The sequence below is a fragment of the Actinia tenebrosa genome, unplaced genomic scaffold (genome assembly GCF_029948245.1).
Source record: "Actinia tenebrosa isolate PJP-AT-01 unplaced genomic scaffold, QUT_ActTen_1.0 PGA_scaffold6__47_contigs__length_16458017, whole genome shotgun sequence".
Taxonomy (NCBI): domain Eukaryota; kingdom Metazoa; phylum Cnidaria; class Anthozoa; order Actiniaria; family Actiniidae; genus Actinia; species Actinia tenebrosa.
In genome coordinates this window covers 11569048-11575279 of record NW_028292583.1, presented here as the reverse complement: position 1 = coordinate 11575279, position 6232 = coordinate 11569048, and positions in this window count along the sequence as shown.

Genomic DNA, 6232 nt, shown 5'->3' with positions numbered 1-6232 from the left:
CCAAAAATGAACTATTTTGCATTCTTCATAAATAATGCATATATTTTGAAAAGGTGTGAAAATGGTCCAAAATCGATCAAAACCATGTGCTATAGTGCATGCTTTTTGCCTGAAAATGGCCAAAAATGACCTATTTTGCATTCTTCATGAGTAATGCAAAAATTTTGAAAAGGTGTGAAAATGGTCCAAAATCGATCAAAACCATGGGTTATAGTCCATGCATTTTGCCTGAAAATGGCCAAAAATGACCTATTTTGCATTCTTCATAAATAATGCATATATTTTGAAAAGGTGTGAAAATGATCCAAAATCGATCAAAACCATGGGCTATAGTCCATGCTTTTTGCCTGAAAATGGCCAAAAATGAACTATTTTCCAGTCTTCATAAATAATGCATATATTTTGAAAAGGTGTGAAAATGGTCCAAAATCGATCAAAACGATGGGCTATAGTCCATGCTTTTTGCCTGAAAGTGGCCAAAAATGACCTATTTTGCATTCTTCATAAATAATGCAAAAATTTTGAAAAGGTGTGAAAATGATCCAAAATCGATCAAAACCATGGGCTATAGTCCATGCTTTTAGCTCGAAAATGGCCAAAAATGACCTATTTTGCATTCTTCATAAATAATGCATATATTTTGAAAAGGTGTGAAAATGGTCCAAAATCGATCAAAACCATGAGCTATAGTCCATGCTTTTTCCCTGAAAATAGCCAAAAATGACCTATTTTGCATTCTTCATAAATTATGCATATATTTTGAACAGGTGTGAAAATGAACCAAAATCGATCAAAACCATGGGCTATAGTCCATGCTTTTTGCCTGAAAATGGCCGAAAATGACCTATTTTTCATTCTTCATAAATAATGCAAAAATTTTTAAAAGGTGTGAAAATGGTCCAAAATCGATCAAAACCATGAGCTATAGTCCATGCTTTTTGCCTGAAAATGGCCAAACATGACCTATTTTGCATTCTTCATAAATTATGCATATCTTTTGAAAAGGTGTGAAAATGATCCAAATTCGGTCAAAACCATGGGAAGGAAGGAAGGAAGGAAGGAAGCTTCTTTATTTTGCCACGGTAAAAACATCAGTCAATTGCCTAAAAATATTTAAAAGTAAAGATTTACGATTAAAAAGCTAGTTAATGTTTTACATGTTTGCCGTGGAGCCCTTAGTTACAACTTTTCTTACTGTACAAACTATCAATTTCCGTTTTAAATTTTCGTACTGACTTGACCTCTTTTATACTTAACGGTAGGTCATTCCACAATTTTGCCCCACTATAGCTGAATGATCGTTTTAGATATTCAGTGTGTGGCTTAGGTATTGACAGTTTATGATCATGATTTCGAAGGTTGTATTTAGTATGGTAGTCGGAGAAAAGGTTTTGTAAGTAAACTGGTGTACGTCCCTGCATCGTCTTAAACATTAGTAGGGCTTTTTGTTTTTTACGACGAACTGCAAGTGTATCCCAGTTTAATTGGTCAAGGAGATGGCTAGATCTTATGTCATAGTTAGATCTTGTGATAACTCTAGCCGCTCGATTTTGACGCTTTTGTAGTTGAACACATAGTTTATCACTTAATCCATCCCAAACTGCACTACAATAGTCCAGTTTGGGTAGAATTAAGGCTTCGTAGATTTGGATGGCACTATCGGTCGAAATAAATGGGCGAACACGTTTTAGAGCCCCTATACTTGAAGAGATTTTCTTCGAAATGTTGTTAACATGTTCTGACCAATTAAGGTTTTTATCGATAGTGACACCCAAAGATTTGGTGTGATCAACTTGTTTAACGCTAGCTCCATTAATCGCAATATTAATAGTGGAATCGCATTGCGCTGTGAACTTTTGGCGGGACCCAATAATCATAAATTCCGTTTTCGCTACATTCAAGCTTAGCTTATTTGCTAACAACCACTGATGTATATTAGTGAGTTCAGTGTTGATGCTTGGTTCCAAGTCTCCTACATTTTTACCATGAACGCTGATGCTGGTATCATCAGCAAACATTCTTGTTATGGCTTGCGCCAAACAATTTGGTAAGTCATTAATATACAGGAGAAATAAAAGTGGGCCTAAATTACTGCCTTGTGGTACACCGCAGCTCACAGTACAAGGCTCAGACAGACTTCCGTTAACACTGCACAGCTGAGACCTCGTCAGTAAATAAGAACGGAACCACTTGAGTGAGCCTTCATCTACACCATAATTCGATAGTTTGGACAAAAGAATTTCATGATCTATGGTGTCGAAGGCTTTTTGGAGGTCTATGAAGATTACTCCGTTAAGTAGTCCCTTGTCTATATTAACTGACCATTCGTTCGTTGCTTCGAGCAACGCGGTGACAGTGCTGTGCAGGGAGCGAAAGCCTGACTGGCATTCCGTCAATAACTGGTTTTCATTCAAATAATCGTATAGTTGATCATAAACGATCTTCTCAAATATCTTTGAAGCAGTGGGGATGACCGAGATTGGGCGATAATTGTTTAGGTCAGTTTTCTCCCCTTTTTTAAATATAGGCGTTACTTTCGCTATTTTCCACTCCCTAGGAAAAATGCCCATTTTAATAGATTGTCGAAAAATCACAGTGAGAGATGGTCCCACTACAGAGGCGGACATTTTTAGCAATTTGTTGGGTATGTTATCTAAGCCTGCAGCTTTCTTTTCCTTTATACTTCTTAACAAGTCGCAAACAGTTTGCTCACTTGGAGGTTGGATAGCGAAAGTTTTACCAGTTGTAGGTTTCAGAAATGATTCAAATTTAATGTCAGATGGAGGTAATTTATTGGCTAGAGTCTGGCCTATACTTGTGAAATGTTCATTGAAAATCTCGGCCATCTCACTTGGTGAGGTTACTGATTTATTGGCAACTTTAATTTCGGAAACGCCGGAAAATTTGCTAGCCTTTCGAGCACTTAGATCATTAAGGAGGTGCCATGTTTTCCGAGGATCAGATTTATTTAGTGCTAAATTTTCCGTAAAGTATTTTTTCTTCGCTAATCTAATTTCGTTATTAATCCTGTTTCTCGATTCTTTGTATTTTTTCCAAAATAAGTCACTGTCAGTGGAAATTGCTTTCCTTTTCAATTGGTCACGTGACCGCATTTTCTGTATTAGCTCCGTTGTGATCCATGGTGAGTTTTTCCTTCCCACACGCTTGTGGCGAACAGGCAGGTGGGAATCAATACACTTGGTTAGCAAGGTTTTCCAGCGAATCCACATATCATTCGGATCATCGTAAGACTTGATGTCTGACCATGGCAGTTGTTTGAGATCACTCAAAAATTTGTCTTGATCGAAATTTCTGAAGTTACGTACCTCAATTTTGCGAGCCTTTGACGGCTCGTAATGAATTTTTCTCGTCATGAATACTAAAGAGTGATCACTGATGCCAAGATGATACACACCTGACTTACTAATTTTGTCGGGAGTGTTTGTCACACATAAGTCAATTAATGATTTGGTGTTATGCGTTACACGTGTTGGCTCATTTAATAGCTGATAAAGCCCATAGATATCCAAAATATCAATTAAATTAGATGAAGCTAGGTTCGTTCTCGTTAGTTCTAAGAGATCGCAATTTATATCACCTAACAAATAATAATCGAGATTTGTCTTATCAATGCTATCTATGAGCTTTTCAAATGTCGTAAATAACTCGAGGGGTGAGTTGGGAGGGCGATACCAAGTACTAACTAAGAATGATTTTGATCGTGGCTTAAAGATTTCTATAGTGATGAGTTCTAAGATCCCATCATCAAAGTCGTCGCGTCTTTGATAACTCAGGTTGTTTCTCATGTAAATACATACGCCTCCTCCGTTTCTACCATTCTGAGATCGATCTTTTCTGACAATATCGAAACCCTCTATATGTAACTCAGAATCCATAATGGTAGAGTCTAATTTTGTTTCATTGATTGCCAGGATATCAATTTCAGGAGATGCGGCGAGAAACACCCGTAATTCATCAATGTGCGCAACTAAGCTATTAATATTTAAGGAAGCCATTGTTAAACCACGACCAAATATTTTGTCTAAATTACGTGACTTACCCTTGTTCCCTTTCTCTATGGGCTCCATGACAGTTAGTTCCTATGTCTTCTTTAAAAAATTAATAAAATTGGTTGCAAACTGTTTAGTTCCTGATCTATTTAGATGGAGCCCGCTCCGGTTTAGATGTTCGTCAGGCTGGATGTTGGAATGTTCTATATAGTTCCAGTTGTTCCTTTCGCAAAGCTGTTCGATGATGGTGTTGGCTTCCTTTGCCTTTCTGTTTAGCGATTCGTCGTCGCTTCTCTGGATGATACTTGAGACAGCTACCTTTGTTGAGTTGTTATTTACAAGGGAGGCCAACTCGGCAATTTCTTCAGCACAAGCTTGTGCAGAACTGGATGAGCGTAAACTGTTGGTGCCAACATGTAAGAGTATTTCATCTGGTTTTTTATTTATAAGTGGCTTGACGTGATATTTCATATCGGCAGTTGTAGAACCAGGAAATGTCCAAACTTTGACTTTTGAAGTCTTCGACATCTTGTGCCCTTGTAAGTATTTGATCATCGAGTCGCCGACAATGAAGATGTCTTTCTTTGTGCTGTTGGATTCATTCTTTTGTTTGGATCTTTTAGGGTAATGAGGCTCTTTTTCTTTTTGGGCACTAGGCTTCTTGATTTTCTTTGTTTCTTTGTCTCGAGGGGCATTTGGAATTTCATTTTTGGCTTCTGTTAAGACAGAGGATTCCCTGGAGGAAATACTTGGTGGTTTATGCAAATTCGGCTTGTTTTCCTCATCAATAACAATTTTAGGTATTGGTTTTGCTTGTAAACCTTCTTCTTTTTTAAGATTAAGTAAACGTATTGTGGTTAACAGGGCCCTGTTGTCTTCATGGACTTTCTGGTTTTCCCTTTCAAGCAATAAAACTTTCTCTCTGAGTTCTCTGTTTTCACTTACGAGATCACTAGGACTCCTGTGACTGTTATATTCCTCTCTTAACCTTGAAACTTCAGTACTGATTTCTTGTAATTGCTGCTGCAGCTCCTGTCGTAGGTTATTTACTGAAGATTGAATAAGGTTAGAGCAGTTATGGTAACTGTCAGGCCGAATAGGATTATCTTCTTGATTTGGATTTGAATTTTGGCGGGAAACTTTCGTAATAATGGCTGGTTCTTGTAATATTGATCTCTTAAGTCGCCTCCTCAGGACGGCTTTTTTTCCTGATTTCGATAAGTTCCTCTTTCCCAATTCAGTCTTTAGTTGCGGAACATGAAGGGAATCAAGATCTCTTCCATTTAGAGCTGATTTAAGAGCTAAGCTAGATGAACCAGTATGTGATGGAGCTTCGATCGATGACAATGATCTAGTCGAAACATTGGCTGTCGTATTAACTTTAGCGCTCCTTAATTCCGGAGGAGATATACAAAAACTAGATCCTTCATTACTTGAACTTAAGTCTTCATCATCAGAAGAAAGCATCGAAGTTATCGTAAGAGAACTACTGCAGAGGTTATTCACGTTCATATCGAGAGCTGAAATATCGTGACTCTCCGCCATCTTGGCTGCTGGGCTATAGTCCATGCTTTTAGCTCAAAAATGGCCAAAAATGACCTATTTTGCATCCTTCATAAATCATGCATATCTTTTGAAAAGGTGTGAAAATGAGCCAAATTCGGTCAAAACCATGGGCTATAGTCCATGCTTTTAGCTCAAAAATGGCCAAAAATGACCTATTTTGCATTCTTCATAAATTATGCATATATTTTGAAAAGGTGTGAAAATGGTCCAAAATCGATCAAAACCATGGGCTATAGTCCATGCTTTTTGCCTGAAAAGTGGCCAAAAATGACCTATTTTGCATTCTTCATAAATTATGCATATATTTTGAAAAGGTGTGAAAATGAACCAAAATCGATCAAAACCATGGGCTAAAGTCCATGCATTTTGCCTGAAAATGGCCAAAAATGACCTATTTTGCATTCTTCATAAATAATGCATATATTTTGAAAAGGTGTGAAAATGGTCCAAAATCGATCAAAACCATGGGCTATAGTCCATGATTTTTGCCTGAAAATGGCCAAAAATGACCTATTTTGCATTCTTCATAAATAATGCATGTTTTTCAAAAGGTGTGAAAATGAGCCAAATTCGGTCAAAACCATGGGCTATAGTCCATGCTTTTTGCCTGAAAATGGCCAAAAATGACCTATTTTGCATTCTTCATAAATTATGCA